The 26,028-nt window shown below is 37.6% G+C and overlaps 1 protein-coding gene across 1 annotated transcript in view; it reads left to right on the plus strand.

Annotated features, from left to right (window-relative positions):
* The window catches only part of LOC132664215 (uncharacterized), a 77,783-nt gene that overhangs the window by 13,175 nt on the left and 38,580 nt on the right, over positions 1–26,028 (plus strand). Inside the window, exon 3 of the transcript XR_013553460.2 lies at positions 9,778–9,890. The gene's annotated coding sequence lies outside the window, so the exon portion shown is untranslated. The remainder of the gene's footprint in view (positions 1–9,777; positions 9,891–26,028) is intronic.

The raw sequence follows: 26,028 nt of genomic DNA on the forward strand, positions 1-26,028 counted from the left end.
GAATCATAAATAAAAGTGGCCCTTGCTTAACATATTTTCCTGTAGCCAACAAGATTAAGGTTAATCTTAAAACATTCAATTAAGCCCTTACTATGTGCTAAGCACTTGGCTAAGTACAAAGTGCCAGGGAACAGTAATATATCTATACATTTAAATGTGCACGTGTGTGTGTGTGTGTGTGTGCCATAGTCTTTCTTTTCAAAAACTTCAGTCTTCACAAGAAGCTAGATCTATAAGCTATAAGTCATAATCCAGTATAACAAATGTGGTATGTGTATATACAGAGTACTACGAGTACATGAATATTTATATTCTAACTTATTGTAAGGATGGAGGGGCAGTCAGGAAGAATAATACAAAAAATCTTTCAGTTTGACCCACAGGAGAACAATTTAAGGGGCAGAATCATGAGAAAGTGGTATTTGAGGCATAGAGAATGTTTAAAAGTCATGAGGACATGAATATACACAGTGCGTTTAGTGAAAAGCAAAGTCATGCAGGGTAAGCAGAACATAGTGCTAAGATTGGAAATGTAGTAAGGTGGGTGGAAGTCATCATGAAGTATAGTGAAGTGGCTGGGGATCGCCAGGTTTTGAAGGACATCACCGCAACAGGAGCAAAAGAGTTAAGGCTGTGGAATGATTTGACCCTAACTAAAATTTGAATTGATAATTTTGAAGATAATGAAAATAGGGTGAACAGTTCAATGGATTGTAATAATACAGATGGAAGATAAAAGTCTAAAATAGTAGCCACTGGAGGACATATGGAACAAATATTTCAGAGAAAATTAGCAAGATTTCAAGACCTTTGAATACAGGAGGCAGAGGGGGATTAGCTGAGATGTCTTGTTTAAATCATGTCATAAAGTGACTTTGTTAACTGAAATAGGAAAGAGAGGAAAGGGAGAAGATTAGGCAGAGGTAGATGAGTTCCTTTTGAAAGAAAAAGTATCAACTGTGGGGGTTACAATAATTGGTTTAAAAGAAAGATATGAGTGTCACTTTAAGAGAAAAGGAAATAATCTCACGATTTAAAAAAATATTCATCGGGCACCCAGATGGCTCATTCGGTTGCTCATCCAACGCTTGGTTTCAGCTCAGGTCATAATCTCACGGTTCGTGGGTTGGAGCCCCACCTTGGGCTCCACTCTGAAGCTGCTTGGGATTCTCTTTCTCCCTGCCCCTTCCCTGCTTGCTCTCTCTGTCTCTCTTTTAAAATAAATAAATAAACTTAAAAAGATAATAAAATCAAAATCACCCTAGAACTGCACCAAATGCCTCTCAAGTGCAAGGGATTTCAAAAGTAAATGCTTTAGAAGTTTTGAGTCAGACATTCACTCTACTTTGAGATCCTCCTTGTATACCAAGCACAGTTAGCCTCCGTCTATGCTGCACTTCCACAGCATCACCACATTGTACTCTTGTTTGTTACCCGTATCTTTCTGTCCCCCTAGCTTACTTTGACATATATCCATAGTGACCTATGCAGGGCTTGGCAAGTGGTAAGGACACTTAATCAGTTTTTAGAGGCACCTGGCTGGCTCACTTGGTAGAGCATGCAACCTTTGATCTCAGGGTTATGATTTCAAGCCCCACTTTGGGCATGGAGCTTTTAAAAAATAAAATAATGGAGGTGGCAGGGGTGGGGGGTGCGGCTGGGTGGCTCAGTCAGTGAAGTGCCTGACTCTTGGTTTCAGTTCAAGGCATGATCTTGCAATTTCTTGAGTTCGAGCCCCACATTGGGCTCTGCCCTGGCAGTGCAGAGTCTGCTTGGGATTCTCTCTTTCCCTCTCTCTCTCTGCTCCTCCCCAACTCATGCTGTCTCTGTCTCTCTCAAAATAAATAAATATACTTTAAAAAATAATCAGTTTTTAGTATCATACTTTGGTAAATGCCAAAATTATGACGCCTTCCTGTGTTTTAACATTAAATTCCAAAATAATAGGAGACATGTTATTTTTTTCTCATCAAGTATTCTAGTCATCAGTAATTTTTTAAACTACACGGATGCTTCCTCCCACTTATTACAAAAATAGTTATATAAGGCAGATATTTTACTGAAGTACAATTAAGCTTTTGAAAACAGGATCACCTATGACAGTAAATCTCAATCTGAAAACCCAATAATTTGCTGAAATAGTTCCCTTAGCAAAATTTTTTACAGTTAAAACTGTCAGGCTTTAGAATCTATGCACATTATAATTATTGTTTTCTCCCCTCACATTACCATGTTAAGAAATATCACTGGATTTTTGAGACTGGCAATATGAATATTAAGCCCCACTTTTTTCAAGTGAAGAGTATGGACACACACACACACACACACACACACCGTAATACATTCCAGTATAGCAATCATGTCACCACATCTTGGATCTTACACAGAAACTTCCAGGACTTTACCTCCAGGTATTAGAAGTGTGTTCAAGTAATTTCAAACACAAAGTATCTCTCTGTACTCTATCAGAGATAATTAAGTGATCCATATGATGGAAATGTTGATTGCTAAATTAGGATAATACATCACTTCTCTAGGGGGACCTATAGAAGGGGAATAAAAGGCTAAATGGATTCATTATTCTTGGTTGTTCTTATGCTTTTAATTAAAACCAAAACTAAAAATGAAATTATATTTGACTCTGCTTTGCCATTAAATTCATTCACAATTTTACTTTCCTATTTGCCTTTTTAGAAGAGTCTAAACATTCTGTTTTTGTGACGTCTTGCTAAAGGAAGTAGAATCCAGTGAAAAAACCTTGAATTCAGTGTTTAAAGACCTGGATTTACTTGAAGACTAATAGTGGGGAAAGGGAGTTACTAGCCCAACCAGATATAAACATATCCTAAGGCCTCTATAATTAAAACAATGTGGTGTTGACATATGACTAGCCAGGTAGAACAGCAACAACAACAAAAAGAACCCAGAAATACACACGATTAATTGTAGTATTCAATGAAAGTGAAATCACGAATCAAGTGGGAAACATGGGCATTTTAATAAGTGGTACAAAAATAACTGGGCAGTAATAGGAAAAAATAAACATGGGATTTATTTCTTATACCCCAAACTAGTGAAAATTCCAAAAAAAAAAAAAAAAAACCCTAGAAATTTAAGTGTAAAATATGAAACTACACAAGTACAAACATTCGTAAATTTCTCTATAACCTAGAAGTGAAGAAAACTCTCTGACTCAAAATCTTAAAGCAATAAAAAAAATAATTAATAAATCTGACTACATAAAAGTTAAAAACGCATGGTAAGTACAATTTCATTAGCAAAGTAAAAGATCAGTAATGCTATTAAAAAAACAGTCTAGAGATATGAACAGTTTCTAGAAAAGAAATTACAGGGACACTTGGGTGGTTCGATCTGTTAAGCAACCGACTCAGTCTCACTCAGGTCATAATCTTGCCAAGTGTGAGATCGAGCCCTACATCGGGTTGCATGCTGAGAGCTTTGAGCCTGCTTGGGATTCTCTCTTTCTATCCCTCCCTCTTTTGTGCACATGCATGTGCACGCACACCCTCCCTCCCAAAATAAATAAAATAAACTTTAAAAAAAAGAAAATACAAATGGTCCTCACATGTTTGGGACTCTCAAGTACATGAGGCTCATAATTAAGAGACTAGCTCACAGAGAAATACAAATTAGTATCACACAGATATATTTATCTTATTTATCAAATTGACAGAAAAACAAAAGCTTGACCACATACTTAGTTGGAAAGCATAAGGGGAAATAAATACATATGCATTATTAAAAAGAATGCAAAATGTTACAAATGTTATGGAGACCAATTTGACACTATTTAGCAAAATTGCCTATTATGTATGTTTACCTCTTCTCTAGGAATCTATCTCAAAGATAAAACAATAAAATGTGAAAAGATATACATACATAGACATTTATTGTAAATTTTAAAATGGTAAAAATCCAGAAACAACTTAAATTTTCATCAAAACAGATGAATTAGATTAATTCTGATATACTTACAATGGAACGCTATACAACTGTAAAAAAAAAAAATTATTACTTTCTCATGTGTGATCCTCCATATACACCATTAAATGAAAACAGCAAGTTGTAGAAGCAATATGTACATATACACCATATTACCATTTATCTAGGAAAGGGAGGATATGTCTGTGTAGGTGTCTGGACATACACACAATGGGATATTACACTATAATTACATGAAATTATCACATGTGATAAGAGAAAACATAAATCAGATATAAAATTCCGGAGCAGGAAATTTATAAAATCAATCTGAATACTTTGCTATTCCATAAAGCAAAGAAATTATCAGTATCTGAATATTGTCAGAAGGATTCATGAGCCATCTTGAAGCAGCTCCCACTGTTCAAAGATGAGTCATTTACAGCATCAACAAGAGTAATAACATCAGAGGATATAATGAATCAAATATGTTAAAATCCAGGAATTTGCAATGATCATTTTGAAAAAAAAAATTGATCACCTTTGGAGGATGCTGGGAAAACCAGCTCATTATTCTAAATACTAGTAAATATTATTGGCCTGTTAAATATTTTTACATGTATGATTTTTTACCTTACCCATTTTCAGTCAGAATTAGACACCATTAATCATTCTGGATATTCCCAACCTATCAGCATTGAGGGCAAATGGCCATTAAAATAAATAAATAAATAAATAAATAAATAAATAAATAGCTAGCTAGATAAAATAAAACTTTATTTATTTACAGTAAAACTGTATTTATAGTAAATAAATAACTTTATTTACAGTAAAAACTGTACCTCAGGGTATTAAAAATGTTGATGAGGAAAAAAATTCCTTCTACAGAAGTATTCCAGCTAGCATGTAAGGATGTAATAAAATAATTGGAATGTCACCATTTTGCAAACACCTAAGTACACTCTGAATCTGGGGGATGATTCTTAATGGCAGTTAACATCACAGCAGAAGACAGCTGGACATTATGCATCTCTTGATGGCAATTCACAACACCACTTAAGAAATAGTCTTGCCAAAAAATATAACCTAAATACGACCAAGCCTTTTGATCTAACCCACAGGACAGGAGACTATGGGGAATGGAGAAGCAGATTTGGGGGGTGGGGTTGTTTTTTGGCTTTTGTTTTTTAAGTGAGAATGCAATCAGCAATATACAGAATGTAGGAAAGTTCACAAGACAAATTACTCGGTTTCTTCAACAAACCAATTTCAACTAAAAAATTTGAAAAATAAAAGTTAAGTAACCTAGGAAATAAAAAATCTGTAAGAGACCTCCCAACAGAATGCAGTGTGCAGCCTGTTGGATACCAGTGCAAACAAATCAGTAATATAAAATCTTTAGACAAACAAATAAAACTGTGTATGAGAAAATACCGACTGGATATTTGATGATGTGAAGACATTACCAGAATTTTTCTATGTATGAACATGGCACTATGACTGCACTGTTTAACAGAAGTTATTTTTTGTTAGAGGCACATACTCAAATATTTATGGATGAAATACGTCTGGGAACTTGTTTCAAAAGAATTCTGGGGGCAGAGACACTAATGGTGTGCAAATGAATGCAAGTATGACTGTGAACAAGTGTAACTATGTTAAGTCTGAATAACGGGTACAGGCAGATGCCTCATTCCTTTCTCGCCACAATGTGTGTTCAAAATTGTCCAAATACACTACTGGTGGGAATGTAATATGATGCGGCTGTTATGGAAAGCATCATGAAGTTCCCCCAAAAATTAAAAATGGAATTACCATATCCAGCAATCTGACTTCTGGGTATCTTTCCAAGAGAATTGAAATCGGGATCTCAAAGACATATGTGCACTGTACATCCATTGTAGCATTATTCAAGAGCCAAAACGTGGAAATAACCTAAATGGCCAGTGGTAGATGAATGGATACATAAAATGTGGTATATACATACAATGGAACATTATTCAACTTTAAAAAAAAAAGACATCCTACTATATGCAACAATATAAATGAACCTGGAGGACATTATGCTAAGTGAAATAAACCAGTCACAGGAGGACAAATACTGCATGATTTTACTTACATAAAAAAATTGAAAAAAAAGTGACCACCTTTGGAGGATGCTGGGAAAACCAGCTCATTATTCTAAACACTAGTAAATAAAGGGAATCTTACAGATAACTTCTGTTTCCAGTAAAAACTGTACCTCAGGTATTCAAAACGTTGATAAGAAAAAAAAAATTCCTTCTACAGAAGTATTCCAGCCAGCATATAAGGATGTAATAAAATAATTGGAATATCACCATTCCAACTGGAGATTGGGGATTAGGAGGGAAAAGAGGAGGTGGGAATCAGGAATTACCTCACTCAATAGGTATAAATTTCATCTATGCAAGATGAATTAGTTCTAGAGATCTGTACAACGCTGTGCCTATACTTAACAATACTGTATTGTGCCCTTCAAATGTTTGTTAAGAGGGTATATCTCATGTTAAATGTTCATAGTACAATTTTTAAAAAAGAAAAAAGTATCCATAATAATAAAAAAAATGTATATTAAAAAGGACCTAAGTACAAATCCTGGATCCACCACTTGTTGTCTATTTAATACAAACCAGGTCACTTATACATTCTGAGCCACCATTTTCTCATATGTAAAACAGGATATAATACTAACAATCTTATAGATTGGTTTGGCACCTCTACTCTTGGAGCTTGATAATGGTTAATTGAAATAAAAGAAGAGGTTTGAGAGTCAAAGATGACTCCCACTATGATATTACCCTTCTATGACGTTAGGCAAGTACCTGGCTTCTCTGAGCCTTATTTTCTTTCTCGTTAAAATGGGGATCATACTAGCATCATACCATTTTTATGAGAACTATGTAAAGTTGGCACCATATAAATAGCACTTTCTCTCCTCCATGAATCCAGTTTGACTCCCAGTTGGAAATACTCTCCTGATAAATATACTTTGGTTATTATGATACCATTAATCTCCTTTGACTTATTACTTAATAATTTTTTATTACAAGGCTCTGGGCCCCTTAAAAACAGAAACTATTCATATCCTTCCCCTCATGGAAAGTATATCACACATAGTTGGAGATCAATAAATTCCGATGAATTAAATCCCTTAAATAGATTAGATGCTACCTTCACAAATTGATTAATCCCCTGAAACTCCTGACCCTAAAGGCTGTTGCCAAGTATTACTTAACAGTTGTAAGATGTACATAAGAACCTGGGAAAATGTCAGATAATTTCTTGGACAAACCATGAATGTGATAGGCGAAAAACAGGGTAGGATTTGTAGTCCACGTTGATCAACACAGTGACCCGGGCAATTTATTGACAGGTGACAAGCTATAGGATGACTGTCTGCCCTAGGTTTGTCAGCTCCTACATGCCATACAAACGTGTGGATCCAGTAGAATATTGTTTGCAGCATAAAGTGTCAGCTTTGTTCCAAAACTTGTGTGGCTGTGAAGAATCACCTCGCACAGCTCCCTGCCGTCACAATGGACAGTGGGAATGGAGCAGTGGCGTTTCATACAGGTGCCATTCCCCTCAGATCAGGTCAATAATGAACGGGAAAATGAATGGGGTCTCCAAAACACAACAGATTCCAAAAGGACCTAAGGTTGGTGATAAAACAACCACCCTTAAATGTAGTTTAAACGTATTTCTACTGGGGGCTAAAACTCAATTCCAGCACTTTGACAACGTCTTGACAACATAGTTTTTACTTCTGAGAATTGTTAAGGCCATTTCCTCATAAAACCTGAAGAAAGCCAAAAGCAGTTCAATTAAAATGTCTAAATGCGGTCATCTGTTACCTACAGCTCAGTGGGACAGCTCAGCTCAGCTGAGGCCGATGGAGTGGAGCTGTGCACTCTTCCCAGAGTATTCCCGAAAGATTCTCTGAAGCTATTAATTGTGCAGGTCACTGTACCAAAACTCACTCTTCAGTGCTCTCCCTTGATGTTCACAAGCAAATACTTGAGTATCACGGAGATAAATGGAGGCTTTCTCTCTAATTAAAGGAAAGATCGTGATCTATAATTTAAAAGCCCGTCAAACATAATCCTATAAAAATATATGAGCTATGCATTAAGCAATGGGGTCTATATCCCCCCCCAAAAAAAAGATAATAAAATTAAACCAAGCTTGGTTTACACCTTACAAAGTAAGACATTTGACAGGAGATCATTGCAACATCATTAGTTCACCATAAAGCAATGTTTTGTAAGACCAGGACTGTACTAAAATCTTTAAAGTCTCCACGCAATTGTGTCAAAGCATGTTTGATGCCGTAACTCACAATTTTATTAACGTTCTTAATTTACATCAAATCTTTTACATAGTGTGATAGGGGGATTTTATTTCACTTCCTGGAAAATATTATGCTTAAGAAGGGATGTGGAGCACTTGCAATATATTCCGTAGAGTTTTCCTCAATTTACATTATTACATTCTGGAGTGAGTTGAAATATGCCAAGACTTTATGTAACTGAAATTTTCTATTATTTTCATGACTTGAAATGGGAAAGGGAGTGAAAAATCAGTCTGTAAAAGAACAAAACATAAATCCATTGTCGTCACGTGTTGCCATAATCAGGAAAACCCTGTAGAATTGTTTAAGAAAGAATCTGAACAAATGACTGCATATATTTCGCAGAGGCTGTACTCATGACAACAAACTACAGTTTAATTTCTCCTTTAAAAAAAATCTGTTAAAAGTCAAGATAAGATTCATTATCCATGAACCAGAAATCATAACTCCTACCATACATGTCACAGAAAATGTTTGTGACATTAAAAAATGAGCTAATATACATGGGAATGGAGAAGCTTTGTAAAAAGCAAAGGAGCAGACGCATAGAAGTGATAACCAAGAGGATGATCATTACCTGCTTATTTGACAAAAATAGATGATATTACACCCAGCGTGTAGCAAAGTACTTAGCACAGAGTGTCTACTATGTTTTTTTAACTGAAATATTAATAGATGTTGGGCAGGCACATTGTCAAACATACTTCTTTAAGTAAAATTAAACACAAAACGAATCTGGAGCATCTTGCAATGCCAGAATGTAAGGACATACTAAAAAAATAAAAACAAAAAACAAAAACCACCCCAAAATGACATGACATAGCATGCCAAGGGAACTCCGGAACCAGAGAAACAACTTCCAGTGGCCAAAGCTGCAACAATCTGAGCATCAAAATAAATAAAATAGAATTGGACTATAACCCAATATAACCCCAAATATAAGATAAAAACAATCAGCCCATAGTGTAATTAATAAACAAATTTAAAAATGAATGGGGGAGAATTAACAAACTGTTAGGCAAAAGAATTCCAAATAATTTATGTAGATATTTCAACCTCAAAGAGAGGTAGCATAACTCCCTACTCATTAAGTGTGGGCTGTGGACAGTGTGGGAAACAAAGGCGAGAAGGAGGAACTTTCCAGTGGAGAAATCTGACACCACCGCAGCCGGCGATCAAGGTTAACATTAACAGTGATGAGTCATGTTGGTGGTGTATACCCCTGATATGATGTGATGAGAATGGCATTTTGCCTCAGTGGTCTTCCACGCCAAAACTCATAACCCCAGTCTAATCACGAAGAAAACATCAAACAAATCCCAAGTAAAGAACATTAGATATGGAGGGTGGAGTGTCAAGGAGTATATGGGAATTTTCTGTACTATCTGCTCATGTCTTCTATAAATCTAAAATTTTGACTTAGAAAGAGGCCTATCAAATATGCCTTTTTCTTTTCTTTACAGATGGTGCAGGAGACAGCAGCAACTTGCCTTCCAACTTGAAGAAGATACCGCAATGTGTTCCTGAGCATTGGATTTCCAGAAACTTCACTAAGACAACAGTCTTCTGAAAGATGGTAGGATTTTATCTCCCTGCTCCTGGTTGACACATGTCTTTCTAAGGCATAAAAAGTACTTTATTAACAAACACGCTAAGGAGGAAAGAGTCTGGGTAATGCGGACACCGACCCTCTGGGAGGTCATGGGGGGAGGAGGGGTGGGTGGCCTTAGTCTGCAGCCTAGGAATCCCCGATGATCTTTGTCCTGTGCTGGTGCTGGTAGTGGAGGGCTGAGGGGCGGCAGAGCTGGTGCAGGGGGGTGTAGTCCTCACAGCAGAGCACACAGATGTGGTAGTTGAGGGAAAGAGAGAGTGTTATATTACACAGCCCTAAAAAAAGACTGGGATCATGTCATTTGTGACAACATGGATAGACCTAGCAGGGATTATGCTAAGTGAAATAATTCAGCCTGAGAAAAACAGGGGCACCTGGGTGGCTCAGTTGGTTGAGCAGATCATGATCTCACAGTTCGGGAGTTCAAGCCCCAGGTAGGGCTCTGTGCTAACAGCCTGGAGTCTGCAGCCTGCTTCAGATTCTGTGTCTCCCTCTCTATCTGCCTCTCTCTCTCTCTCTTTCTGTCTCTCAAAAGTAAATAAACATAAAAAAAGTTTTTTAATTCCATATGATTTCACTCATAAGTGGAATCAAAAAAAAAAAAAAAAAAGAACAAAAGAACAAATGAATTGAATAAACAAACAAAAAGCAGAATCAGACCTCTATATACAGAGAACAAACCGATGGTTTCCAGAGGGGAAGAGGTAGAAGATTAGGCAAAACGGGTGAAGGGGAGTGGGAGATACATGCTCCCGGTTATGGAATAAGTCATGGGGATAAAAGGCACAGCATATGGAACAGAGACAATGATACCACAATCGTGATGTGGGTGACAGATGGTAGTTACACTCGTGGTGAACACAGCGTAATGCATATACTTGTCCCACCACCATGCTCTACACCTGAAACTAATGTAACATCGTGTGTCGACTATACTCAAATTTTTATAAAAAGGCAGTCTCAGGGGGTGCTTGGATGGTTCAGTCAGTTAAGCATCTGACTCTTGATCTTGGCTCAGGCCACGATCTCACGATTCGTGAGGTGGAGCCCCGCCTGGGGCTCTGTGCTAACACTGTGCTGACAGCAGGGAACCTGCTTGGGGTCCTCTCTCTCCCTCTCTCTCTGCCCCTCCCCTGCTTGCACACAGTCTCGCTCTCTCTCAAAATAAATAACAACTTAAAAAAAATTTTTTAAGGCAGAATCAGACCTATAAATACAAAGAACAAACTGATAGCTGCCAGAGGAGAAGAGGGTAGGAGGATGGCAAAACGGGTGAAGGGCAGTGGGAGGAAAAGAAGGTACTTGACCACGTGTTGCATTATATCCGAACAGCATGATGTCCTCAATGTAGTGACCCCAGTGACATTTGGTCCAATTTCAAAGCAATAATGATCTCTGAAGGCTATATTGCAGCAGAGAGTAGGTAGGCTGACAGGCAAAGCAGTGAAGGTGTAATACTAGCTCAGGTTAAAGCAAATACCTTTGGTGATCCTCACAATATGAAGAAAAGAACACTGACCAGGTCAATAACTGCATATCCAGTGCCAGAAGCTATGCTAATTTTCTTCAGTAAAGATGCTCTATCTTGAACAACAACTGCTGTCTCCATCTGATAAAATTTACAATAATCCACAGTCATTCTCCAAAATCTATCCAACTCCTACATAGGCCAAATAAGCAAGTTAAAAAAGAATGTGATAGGTATTACCCGCCCCCCTCACTTTTTGCCTTTGATGGTATCACTAATATGTGAAAACCCTCCCAGAGATGTGGTATTGCTTCTGGCTTACTACTGTGGTGAGAAGCAGAAAAGTTCAGAAGTTTCCATTAGCCCTTCCTACCATGATGGCCCTTAACCGATGGGTCACAGGCCAATGTGGGGATTCTTCCAAGTGCCAAGTATTTCCAATCCAATTCAGAAATTAGTGAAATGATAACAAAGTGGGCCTATGAACTAGCTGGTTATGCTGTGGGTCACACCTGGGTTGACTCCTTGTGTCACCTGGTCACAACTACACTGGGGTCACCAGGAATTAGCAACAATTTAGAGACAGTGTTTAGCAATTCCCAAAGGTCTGAGAATTTTTCCCTGATGCAGAGTCACTCTAGTAAATGTATGCAAGCTTGAAGATAGATTCATAGTTTATACTTATGGCAATGTTTCAGGATTCTTCCTGAAAAGAACTTGACTTTCCCTTCAATTAAGAAGCTCTGGATCTATGAACAGGCTTAGGTCTGGACACCCAGGGAAAGGCCATGACCCTCCTCAAGCATTTAATCACTAGTCCTAAAGGGTTTTCTGTTATAATTAAGCCATTTTCTCATAGACTTCCCATCTACTCCATTCCTAGGAAAACTGTGATCAATTTTCTATAAGTTCTGATTATCGTTATGTCCCTGCTGACCTTTCTAATAAATGTGACAACTTATCTTTCCTCAACTGGTCATTTGTCTTCTGATACTCTAAGATCCTATCATCTCTATTAAAATCAAGGAATCTATGCCAATGATAACATTACCTGCATTCATGCTTGGCTACAAAGGACAGTGAGCCCAGATCTTTTTTAAGGATGCAGGCGATCGCCTCCTTAATGTATTTGTCATCACCTGGGTAAAGAGATTGAATTCTGGGAATTTTAATTCCTAATATCATGCCATATAAGCACTGGTATCTCAGCATCATTAAACATAAGCCACCACTGACTTTAGAGTTTGGTCAACCAGCCAAAGAAATTGTTAGAGTCACTTCCAACTCCATGAGCTAGCACAGTCAATGCAAAATTTCAGCAATTGCACCTATATCAATGTACTTAGTCCCACCCTTCCAGTGTCGTTTCTGTCCTTCTTGGTCTAACACCCCCAGAATCCACTTCCACATACATTCCCCATGTTATGGATTATAATCAGCAAACTTTGCAATTCTATTTCTTCTTGACTTCCATACCTGAGTTCTGAAGCATATTGAGATTTGGCCCCAGTTATAGGTCAAGTGGCAACAAAGGGTGGATATGAAAAAGCATGAACATCCCCCTTGCAAGACCTGTGCCCAAGGTAAGTTTGTCATGGATTTTCCAGCAAAGAAATTCTCATACCCTTAGACACAGGAGGGAAAGCTATTTCCACTGGCAAGAAAGACTCAGAGTAACGTGGGGAGTTCAAGACTGTTTCCATCCGATTCCAACCAGATGTCCTGATCTTAGTTTTTAGGGTCTAATTTTTTACAGTTAATTATGTAAATTTCACATGAGAAAAGGTTGAGGCTTTTGGTTCAGCTGATGTTGTAATTTTGCAATGCTTAAAATTAATTTTGTGTTTGATTTTCAGCCATGAAATTTCTCTGATTCTGAGATCATGACATAAACAGAGAATTTAAAGAAGGACCTTAGCTTATCACTTGTTTTTTTTCTGCAAGTGATCCAATTTCCTTATGAAAAACACCATAGTTTTTGCAGTCACCACTGCTGCCCTAACAGTCAAGTACAGCAGCCACTTGGACTCTCAAGGCATTTGGTTCAAACTGGCACTTCATCACAATGACAGATGATGGATGGCTTCATTAATCGTGATGCTACCTTATGTCATGGACTATCATCCCATTTTCTCCTGATAAAAAGTGCAGCACTGCACCAGATCCCAAGGACATGACCAGACCAATCTCTAAAATTCCATCTTTAAAGCTTTTTCTATGAGGACCGTTCTCCTCACCAGTTCTATAGCTGCTCATGTCCAATCAAAAACCAGAAGCCACACAGTAATTAGAACACAGAAATTTTCATTCAAAAATAATCAACTAGTAAAAGGTGGTTAATTGTTAAAAGGAGGAAATAGGACTATAAAGGGTTCAGAAGTAGCAAATACAGAAAGCAAGAGGAACATGCAGACTGACAATGGCCGGAAGACAGGTGCTTGAGCTGGTCTACAGAAACAGCAGACCCAGGTTTGGAGAAACTCGCCTCAGGGTCCAAGTGAGGCAGAGGACTGGTGGCTATTTTTAAAGGGTGAGCTGTATAGGCAAGAAAGCAGAGACCTGGAACTAAACAGGTACACAAACTTGAGCAGGAATTATACGTGGTAGTTGCATCCTCTGGGATGTGGACACCAAGATGGACTTAGAAGTACATATATGCTGGGAGCAAAACCTGTGAAAGATGAAGGAAAACTGGGGCAAGGTCAGCAGAGAAAGGCTTAAGACCATGATGCAGGTCCAACACGGGTGACAGGGAAAAGGAAAGGAAAAATGGCAGGAAAAGACTCAGACTGTGGTGAAAGTCTCATTTAGCCCAATGGTTGTCCACAGAGGAGTTCCTCACAGGCCAGATATAGTGGGCATTTTTGTCACCACCCTGTTCAGTCATTAGTTGAGGGTTGCCTTGAAAGCACAAGACTTCAACTCAAAGCAGAAGATCCTAAAAGCACCTGCAGTCAGGGGTTTTCGGCTAACTGCACTCCCCACAGTAAGATCTGAGCACAGTCCTCCATGACTATCACCTAAGTTAGGTCCAGTTGCTACCAAGAGGATAAGTGTGACCATGGTGGATGGAGTAGGCTGTGACTAGAGAGAGGGAAGAGAGGCACACAGGGTGCAAAATTCAAAGAGGCACTTGCTCGCAGGGGCCCGCCATGTACTTGCACGAGTCTAAGGTGAGTGTCTCCAATTTTGCAAGCTGTGTGCCTCCCTTGCCTCTCCTGAGTCCCAGCCCTGCACAAATTCACTATTCAGATACTACAGTTCACTTTATTATATTTGCTTTTTCATATATTTATCCAGCCAACAATTCATCTTTTTTAAAAAAAAATTTTAACATTTATTTGTTTTTGAGAGGCAGAGAGAGACAGAGCATAGGCGGGTAGGGCGGAGAGAGAGGGAGACACAGAATCCGAAGCAGGCCTCAGGTTCCGAGCTGTCAGCACAGAGCCTGATGCGGGGCTCAAACTTACAAACCGCGAGATCATGACCCGAGTGGAAGCTGGACACTTAACCAACTGAGCCACCCATGCACCCCTCACCCAACAATTCATTTTAATTTTTTTATGTTTTTTGAACTATGCTCATTTCTGAATATTTCTCCTTTTGTTTTATTAACTAGAGTTTACCATTTTTATGGTTTCATTTTTGAGATAAAATTATATACAGCAAAATGTAAAAATTTTCATTGGATGTTTACTGAGTTGTAAAAAATGTAAACATCAATGTAGCATAAACCTCTGTCAAGATACATAACAAGATAGCTCCCAGACAGTCCCCACACACCCCTTGCCAGTGAGTGTCCACCTCCCCCGCAAGAGGCAGCCACTGTTTTAAGTCTTTTTTTATTATTGTTAGGGACTCGTTTTACCTCTTCTAGAAATTCGTATAATAGAGTCCCATAGCCTAACTATGCTATGTAGAGATGGCATGTTTGTGATTCTGTACAGAGTTTTTTGAACAAATTTTTGCTGAAACTTGGTACCTGGGTTAAGAGTTTGTCATTACAAAGGAATTTATACCAGTTTACCTAGAAGGATTGTCCCTACTCCAGAGGTATTTGTCTACATTTCACAGGGGATGAGGCCCAGACCTTTAGAGTCACTGGATTCTGTTATTTTCCTCAAAAGTATAATGGTTAGTTGGTTCGTTGATTGGCTGCTTGATTGGTCTGTGTTAGCAAACAGTTTAGCTGGACTAAAATCCCTTTGATGAGTGGAAGACGAAATCTGTGTTAAAGTGTTTGTTTGGCTCATTGGTTGGTTTTAAATCCTTAGTTGGTTTGCTTATCATCCACCCCTACATACGGAGCTCAGAGGTCAGCCAGAGAATTGAAAAGAGTTTATATGTAGAATGTAAATCTTCAGCTCTCTGGCTCTCCTCTTCCTGAGACTGAATTCCCTTCTACTTTCAGTCTGCTGTGGTCATCCAAACCCTATCCTCTGGTTTACCAAGCCAGTAAGACTGCACATTTCTACCAGAGTGTCAGTTATCTTTTATGATGCTGACAGGGCTCTGCACTCAGGCAAAGGGCCAACCAGTGTCATTCCCTTCTTCAAACAGTTGTTTTTTACCCTTTTAAGAGAGTTTATAACTGTTATCTGTAGAATACAAAACCTCCTCCACACTGAGTTTTTTAAAGGCTCAGAAAAAAATAGCATATGTCACATCTATTTTTCGTATCATTTGCGCAGCATATTGTGTTTTCCTAAATGACTGCAACATTACCCCCCCTCCCCCCGCCGCACCCCAGCCCTCGTTTCTTTTTCAAAGTGACTTTAGCAGTCCTCACACCAAGAGCTTTCATCTATGGGGATGGGGCTTGTGCCCACTCTGACCACTACAGTACAGTGAAAGTAATGCCGTCTAACTTCAAGTCTAGGTCTTTACAAGGATATGCATCCACATGTCTTTCTCTTGGGCCGTTAGGTCTGGGGGACTGAACCAGCCAAAACCCCTGATCTACCACCAAATAAGTGAGTGAATGAGCCTTTGGATGATACCAAATTCCAGCCTTCAAGGCTTCCAGCTGACCCTAGACATCACGGAGCTGGAACAAGCTGTCTCATTGTGTTCTCCCTAAACTACTGACCCATAAAATTCTTGGCTGGTTTTTACTAGTAAGTTTTGGGGTAATTTATTACAGAACATAAATGACCACAATGACTTAGATGTTAGGATTATCCAGGTATGACATCTGTAACACCAATGATTTCCAGATTTATTTGGGTTGATATGGATGCTAAAAAAGATGCTCCCTTTTTCTCTCCCAATTTCCTCTTAAAGTGGCAAGTTAAGAAAACGAAGTTAAATTTTCCAGATAAAAGAGGACTGTTGTTGACTGAAATGTATTCCTTCATTGGGATTTCCTGCCCCTTGAAAATTTTAAATGATTTGAACCTGAATTCTCTGTTTCTAAGAATCAATAATTCAATTTTTATTTGGAGTATTTATGATTAATTGTAACACTTCCTGTAATATCATATATGCAAGGTCAATCTTTTACTATACAAGCCAGCGTTATTGAATCTTAAACAGGACATGAATGCTTTTAGAACAAATTCAACAAAGGAAGAGTTTAGTAAATTCTATCTTTTGTCAAATAATAAACTGCATATTAGTAAACAATTGCAAATAATAATAAAGTATACATACATATCTCCATACCCAGGGGGGAAAAGGCTAAGTTATAGATAAACCCCTTTTTAGAGGAAAAAAATTGAGAATGGATTCAACATCAAGGGGAATTATGTAAAATCTGTTGTATAAAAGTGGATTAATGTTTTGAAAGAAAACAATTTCCATGCTACATTTCTTTTGATTTATTCACATTTTCTTCAAAAGTTATTGATATACATGATCTAAAATCTATCTAAAATCTATCACGTACAATTACAGGAGAAAACAAGAGAGGTAGATAATGGGATATTAATGCTAGATTGTTAAAGACTAACTCATTTATCACTAATGGCAACATAAACTGGTACAATGCTTTTGGAGAGCCATTTGGCAACGTCTATCAGGAGGAATAAAACTGTTCATACCCGATGACTCAGTGGTCCCACTGCTGAGATATAAAAGCTATAAGTATGAAGGTTTCTATTACATAAAACTTCTAAACTAAAAAATGGCAACAACATAAATGTTGAACAATTAGGGAATGATTTTAAATAGCCAGTGGACTTTTATGTAGTTATTAAAACTAATAATTTTAAAGGCTATATAATGCCTGGAAAATATACTAGTTTATGATAAAACATTAAATGATAATATAATAATACAAAGAACATTATTAAATTAAAAAATAAATATAAAGGTAGACAAGTACTAGAAGCGAAAACATAAAAATAAAAATGTATTGGTTTTTAGGAGTTGTGAGCATCTTCAGTTAATTTTACCTTTTAAAATTCTGATACTGTTTAACTTAGAAGCAATGCTGATTGTACAATCAATTATAATAGACTCATACTCTTTATTTTGTTTTTTAAAAAAACGTTTATTTATTTTTGAGACAGGGAGAGACAGAGCATGAATGGGGGAGGGTCAGAGAGAGAGGGAGACACAGAATCCGAAACAGGCTCCAGGCTCTGAGCTGTCAGCACAGAGCCCGACACGGGGCTCGAACTCACAGACCGCGAGATCATGACCTGAGCCGAAGTCAGATGCTTAACCAACTGAGACACCGAGGCACCCCTAGACTCATACTCTTTAAAACACTGTTGGCTATTTACTTAGACCTCTGTCATTTCTGACAGCATTAATAAAAAATTATGCTAACCATTCAACATGATATCTCATTGTGATTTTGATTTTCATTTCCCTGATAACTTGTGATATTAAACATCTTTTCATGTACCTGTTGGCCATTTGTATGTCTTCTTTGGAAAAATGTCTATACAGTTCCTCTGCTCATTTTTTAATTTGATTGTTTGGCCTTTTATGTTAATGAGTCATGAGTTCTTTATGTATTTTGAATATTACCCGCTTATCAGAAGTATGACTTGCAAATATTTTCTTCCACTCTTTAAGTTGCTTTTTCATTTTGTTGATTGTTTCTTTCGCTATGCAGAAGCTTTTTCATTTAACATACTCCCTGTTAGAATGACTATCATCAAAAAGACAAGAGATTACAAGTGTTGATAATGACGTAAAGAAAAGGGAACACACTGTGCACCGTTGGTGAGAATATAAACCGGTACAGCCATGATGGAAACCAGGAGGGAGGTTTCTCAAAAAATTAACAACAGGACTATCATATGATCCAGAAATCCCACTTCTAGGCATATATATAAATGAAATGAAAACAGGATATCAAAAAGATATCTGTACTCTCATGTTTTTTATTGTCGCAGTATCCACAATAACAAAGACATCGAAATTGTCTGTTGATGGGTGAAGATGCACCTTATACACATATATACACACACTGTATATACCCAATATGGTGTGTGTGTGTGTGTATATGTATACACACATACATACACATATATATAACACACACACATATATATATATATATATACATATATATATATACATACACACACTGTATATACCCAATGTGGTGTGTGTGTGTGTGTGTATATAATATATACACACATATATATACCACATATACATATACACATATATATACCACATATATATATACACACACACTGTATATACCCAATATGGTGTATATATATACACACACATATGTACACATATATACTCACACATATGTATATATATATATATATATATATATATATATATACACACACACACACCCAATATGGTGTATATATATATACACACACATATATATACATACATATATATATACACACATATACACATATATATATATGTATATATATGTGTGTGTATATACAATGTATACAATATACATATACATATACATATACATATACATATACATATACATATACATAATATACAATATATACAATATGTGTGTGTGTGTGTGTGTGTGTGTGTGTGTGTATACAATGTAATATTATTCAGCCATGGAAAAGGAACTCCTGCCATTTGGGACAACATGTATGGACCTTGAGGAAATTATGCTAAGTGAAATTATGCTTAGTCAGACAGAGAAAGACAAATACCATATGATATCATTTTTATGTGGAATCTAAAAAGACTGAATTCATAGAAATAGAGAATAGAATGATGGTTAACAGGGGTTGGGGCTAGGGGAAGTGGGGAGATGTTGGTCAAAGGAACAAACTTTTAGTTAGAAAATGAGTAAGTTCTGGGAATCTAAGGCATAGTGTTGTCATTTTAGTTAACAATACTGTATTGTATACTTGAAAAGTGCTAAGAGAGTAAGTCTTAAATGTTCTCACCACTAAAAAAAGGTAATTATGTGATGCGATGGAAGTGTAGTTAATGCTATCGTAGTAATCTTATTGCAATATAAAAGAGTATCAAATCAACACATTGTGTATCTTAAATTTGCACAATGTTATAGGTTAATTGTATCTCAATAAAACTCGAAAAAAATGTATGCAGCAACTCAGACATAGCTGTGAAGGGAGTGAACTGTTTAAGGAGCCGAAATTTCCTAAAGCTGAAAGTTTTCAGCTTAAATAATACATATACACATGGCAGCCCTTGCCTCTTTGAAGCCCTATGATTTGAATAGATTATCCTAGTAAATGAAAAATACTTTGTTCCATAGTCCTCACTCTGCTCCAGATTTTACAAGCTTTTTCCAATTTTTTTCAGAATCTGCACTTTGTTTTAACATAGCGTTAACTAATGCTATCGTGGTTTGACAAGAGATTTTTCAGGGAGAGGTAAAAACACAAGTGGCTTGGAGTTAAAGGTAAAAGACACAAGCAAATATTTAATAAAAAGAAGACTAAGTTTCACCTACTTGATAATTTTGTTTGAGATGGACCTATTGATGGTCCCATAGTACAGGGGTTCTTACACTTCACTATATTTAGGAACAGCTTCAGGTATGGAGTTTTTAAAATATAACTTGTACACCAGTCCACATGCCTAAAGAAGATGCTTGAATTTATGAAAACTGGCCCAGGATCTACGTTGTAACCAAGTTCCAAAGTGATTCTGATACAAGTGGTCCCAAGACCATGCCTGGGAAACTTTGATATAAAATTTAAATGGATGTGCCTGGCTTTTCTTTTCAGATAGTCCTGGTCTGGTCGAAAAACGGGGGAAAATATACATTATACATATATATATATATATATATATATATATATATAGAGAGAGAGAGAGAGAGAGAGAGAGCTTCCATGATATTCTTCTTTGTTTAATTTCATTGCTTTGCCCCAAGTGGAAGAGAACACAGAAAAACAAAATCTATTTTAAGACAGAAAGATGTTACTATTTGCAAAATGTTCTCCATGACTGACTAAATCATAATAAGGTTATCTATAGAAAACAGTGGGAATTTACCTGGTAAGCCCCAGGATGGAGGCATGCTGGGAGACAGGCTACTGCCCAGATCTCTCTGTCCTCAGTTCTCCAGACTCCCAGGTGGACCAGAGTGAAGGCAGCAACACTGCGACCAGTTCTTCACTCTCTCACCTCCTCTGATTGTGCTTTCCATTTAAGAGTTATCGCTTTGATACATATCAAACCTGATATGTATCAGAAATAGGCCTTCGAAAAGAAAAAAAAGAAACCCTGAGAATTCTGGCAAAAAAAAAAAAAAATGGAGTCAACCTATTTAAAAATTCCATAGTCATCAAGGAAAACCAACCAAACTGGTGGAAGTCATGGACATTTATGTCTTTCTGCTCCCCAGTTTCCATGGGTCATTAATACTGAGAATTGTGAACATTCTCACCTGCTAAAGAAAATTTCAAAAACCTTAAAACACATGATAGGTTTAGCACTTCAATGTTTTGGCCTTCACATTAGCTGTGTCTGGAGCCATTGAAGCTTAGTACATGCAAAGCCTGTAAAAAAAGAAGAAAGAAAGAAAGAAAGAAAGAAAGAAAGAAAGAAAGAAAGAAAAGAAAAATAAGAAATATTTAAGAATAACCTATGGCAAAAGGAACACTGAAGATGTGGTGTGCTGCAGATTGCCAAGAGAGCACTATAAATGTCAAATTGTATCACACCAAAGCCCTGAACTGCAAAGGGTAAAAAGACTGAGAAGAGTTAAGAAGAGAAATTAACAGAGCGAAGGAAAGGGAAGAGAGTGAAGAGGAACAGAAATGGAAAAGGGAAAAGTCGGGGCACTGCTACGAACAATGGGGAAGGCTGCTGCGGGTACATAAAAACAACTGGGCAAAATAAAAGACATGTCTTAGAAGAGAGAAAACTACCAAATAGAACCTGACAGTCTAAGAACATTCAAGGAAGAGCAAGTGGCGTGAACTCTCCTCCACAGTCCTCGAGGACTGATTGCATCTTCCGTGAGAAACTACAGAAGAAACATGGCTCCGGTTCAGCAATGGAAAAAGCTGTGTTAAAGGCTATTCTAACCTCTCTGCAGACAAAGCCTGGAAGAAATATAAAAAGGTTGGTGTCACCTTCTCAGAAAATGGAGATCTACCTGCATTTTGTAACCTAAAATAGGAAAACTTTGAAAGATCAATAAAATATCGATTCAACATTTTATATGACATTGAGAACCATAAAGGAGATATTACATTCTTTGTAGATTCTGAGGCAAATAAGGTTCATCAGCATGGCCCTTTCATGAAGTCAAACTAATTCAAAACATTCTTTGCTTGGTCTCATTATAAAAATCACTCTGTCCAGCTTTTTCCCAAATGTGCTAAACATGTTGCAGATGATGTTTATGATGGCAATGAAGTGCATATTGGAGTAAAAAAATATATATATCCTGACGTTTAAATTATACCTTCCACATTCCTAAGGTCAAGATGGGGAAATATAAAGAATTCAAGGAGTGCTGGGTGGCTCAGTCAGTTAAGCATCTGGCTTCAATTCAGGTCATGATCTCATGGTTGCTGAGTTCGAGCCCCACATGGGGCTCTCTACTTTCAGCCCAGAGCCCACCTCAGATCCCCTATCCTCCTCTCTCTCTGTCCATCCCCCCATCACGTGCATATGCATTCTCTCTCTCTGTCAAAAATAAATTAAAAAAATTTTTTAAAAGAATTCGAGAGAAGCTCCTTTAAAGAATAATTGCTTTTGCTGACTCTCAGAAACAAATTTCAAGGGATTCATCTCTGTGTTTTGGGTTTTGTTTTAAACATATTTCAAAAGGTAAGATAAAGTGTGAAAATGGAGTCACTGGCAAAGCACTTCCCATTCAAAATTCTTCACAAATATTTGTAGCAGTCATGTGGCTCTCTGACCTGCTGCGGGGCATATTATAGATCACAGTTGAGAAAAAGACTTAAAAAGGTAAATGAATTTTTAACACCAGGGTTTTATCAAATTGCCTCAATTTTTGTGTAATTGCCGGACCCTGAGTGCCTTGCAGATGTCTGTAATTAGCAAAGTTATAAAATATTCTAAAAGCCAAGAGGAGGTTGACTGCATAATGAAAGTTTTGTGTCCTTCCTGACTTACAACATGGCTGCCCCGAAAATGCCAACTTTGGCTGTGATGTTTTCAGAGATGTCTGAAGCTAAATGCTAAAAACATAGGCAAACAGGTTCAGCTCTGGACTAGGCTGACCATATGCTAAATATGCTATCAGCCTTGCCGGGCATGTTTTCACCTTTATATAAGAATTTTTTTTTAACTTAATGGAATTGACTTCTCAACTGCAACTATTCAAATATATCCCCAAGTCTCAGGATATATCCTCTATAACTGGATAATTCCTCTAGTCTTCTTCATATCCACTGTTTGGCAACCAGTGTGTTGGGACATTCGGTTAAAAAGCAGACCTCAGTGGGGGCACCTGGGTGGCTCAGTTGGTTAAGCATCTGACTTTGGCTCAGGTAGTGATCTTGCAGTTCGTGAGTTCGAGCCAAATATCAGGCTTGCTGATGTCAGCACAGAGCCTGCTTCAGATCCTCTGTTCCCCTCTCTCTCTGCCCCTCCCCTGCCCATGTGCACTCACTCTCTTTCTCTCTCAAAAATAAATAAAAACTTTTTAAAAAAAATAATAAAATCTAAAAATCAGACCTCAATGTCATGTATGTATACAAAAGGGTTACATTTAAAGAGCAGGACAAATGACCCAGTCTTATCAGCTGGTTAGTGTATACCACAAAACCAGATCTTCCAGCCTCCTGGAAGATCATAGGTGTTGAAGTTCACAGACTTAGATCTAACCCATCCCGACATGTACTAGCTGAGCGACCTTGATTAAGTTACTTAATTTCCTTGTGCCTCAAGTTTCTCATGAATAAAATGGGGCTATATTGTGTAAAGTTGCCTTGAAGATTTAATGAGCCAATGTGTGCACAAAACAGCCCAGGGACTAGCACCGGACAAGATCTCAATAAGTATTAGATACTAATTTCAACATTTTAACCAGATCGTTGTAAGTTATTTGGGTCCCTTGGGACTACTGTGGTTTAACTGAGCACTTAACTACCAGACAGAACTTCAAACTACAATAAAATATTAGCCCAATATTAAAAATGCTCTAACAGAAATATAAAGTGAGTAGCAGGAAGTGATGTGAATAGATGTACGATTCCATGATGGATGGTGGAGGGGGGGAACTTTCCAAATTGATAGTTACCAGATTCAAATTTCAGGTTAGACTCACACCAGTCAGAGTGGCCAAAATGAACAAATCAGGAGACTATAGATGCTGGCGAGGATGTGGAGAAACGGGAACCCTCTTGCACTGTTGGTGGGAATGCAAATTGGTGCAGCCACTCTGGAAAGCAGTGTGGAGGTTCCTCAAAAAATTAAAAATAGACCTACCCTATGACCCAGCAACAGCACTGCTAGGAATCTACCCAAGGGATACAGGAGTGCTGATGCATAGGGGCACTTGTACCCCAATGTTTTTAACAGCACTCTCAACAATAGCCGAATTATGGAAAGAGCGTAAATGTCCATCAACTGACGAATGGATAAAGAAATTGTGGTTTATATACTCAATGGAGTACCACGTGGCAATGAGAAAGAATGAAATATGGCCCTTTGTAGCAACGTGGATGGAACTGGAGAGTGTGATGCTAAGTGAAATAAGCCATACAGAGAAAGACAGATACCATATGGTTTCACTCTTATGTGGATCCTGAGAAACTTAACAGAAACCCATGGGGGAGGGGAAGGAAAAAAAAAAAAAAGAGGTTAGAGTGGGAGAGAGCCAAAGCATAAGAGACTCTTAAAAACTGAGAACAAACTGAGGGTTGATGGGGGGTGGGAGGGAGGGGAGGGTGGGTGATGGGTATTGAGGAGGGCACCTTTTGGGATGAGCATTGAGTGTTGTATGGAAACCAATTTGACAATAAATTTCACATATTGAAAAAAAATTTTCAGGTTAGACAATTAGTACCTCTATCTAGAGGGGTTTTTTGTTTGCTTGTTTTAATCTTCAAAAGTTTTCTGAACCAAAAACCTTATAAAGGCATGTGTATATTATTTACTTTGTCACTCTCCAAACAATCTTCTGAGGGCTTGAATGGTTATATTAATTTGGCCTCATATAAATCCTTCCTCCACAACTTTTAGGCACCACGAGATATTACAATAAAAATTAGAAAGTGATCTAAAAACATAAATCATGCCACTTACAAAGATTCAGATGCTACCTTTGACAGTAAGGACTTGGCCAGTAATTTATAATTCTGCCTTCTCAATGTATTAGCATCTTGAATATTCTGAGCAGTGGCTGTATAAATGTATCTTGCTGAGCCTCAGGGTTCCTCAGGGGTGACTCACGGGCAACACCGGGGGTGGGGAGAATGGGTGGATTTCTGGGCTGTCCATACATGCCCCACTTTCCCAAGCCAGTTCTAGTTCCACTTTTATCTATTTCGTATATGACGATAATTCTCCTTAGTGGAAAAAAATGGTTTTACTCCTATTCAGTAGTTTGACATCTCTAAATATTACCATGAAATTCTAAATAAAAAATATTTTCATTCAAGAACCCCACTTCTGGAACTTCTCTTGGCTATACTTCTTTCTGAGTCTTGCCCTTCCAAACAAATTGTCTTTTCCAAATGTAGAAAATTGTAAATTTCAAAGTTTTAAGCCTAACTCATGCTTAAAGACATTGCTAAAATCTCTAGGCCACCTTGTACTCTCCCTTCTCTGATCTGCTAAAGAAGTGAGTGTCCACACCTCTCCCAGGGCCCCCAGTACTGTCCACACCACTCCTCCAACAGCAATGTTGGTCTTCTGTTGTTCCCTCTCTCCTGGGTGCATGCTTCCTTCCTCCATTGAGACCACACATTTTCCAATGTCAAGACTATGCCTTAGAATTCTTTAGTAGATTTTACCTTCTCAGCCCATTAGACGTGAAGAACCCAAAAAATATTGGCTGAACAAAATTAAAACATTAGCTATAAGTTTGCAGAAAGTCTTCAGTGGGAAAAATAAAAGGCAGAATTCAGTTTTAGGGTTTAAACACACACCCCTGAAAAAAATTAGCAAAAATACAAAAGCATGGAAGCTGGAAGCTTTAATATGTTCTTGAAAGGCAACAAAGTAGCAAATGTAAATCAAACATCAGTCTCCCTGTAGTGCAGTAGGGTGGTAATA

Source organism: Panthera onca, chromosome F2, assembly GCF_046562875.1.
Source record: "Panthera onca isolate mPanOnc1 chromosome F2, mPanOnc1 haplotype 2, whole genome shotgun sequence".
Lineage (NCBI taxonomy): Eukaryota > Metazoa > Chordata > Mammalia > Carnivora > Felidae > Panthera > Panthera onca.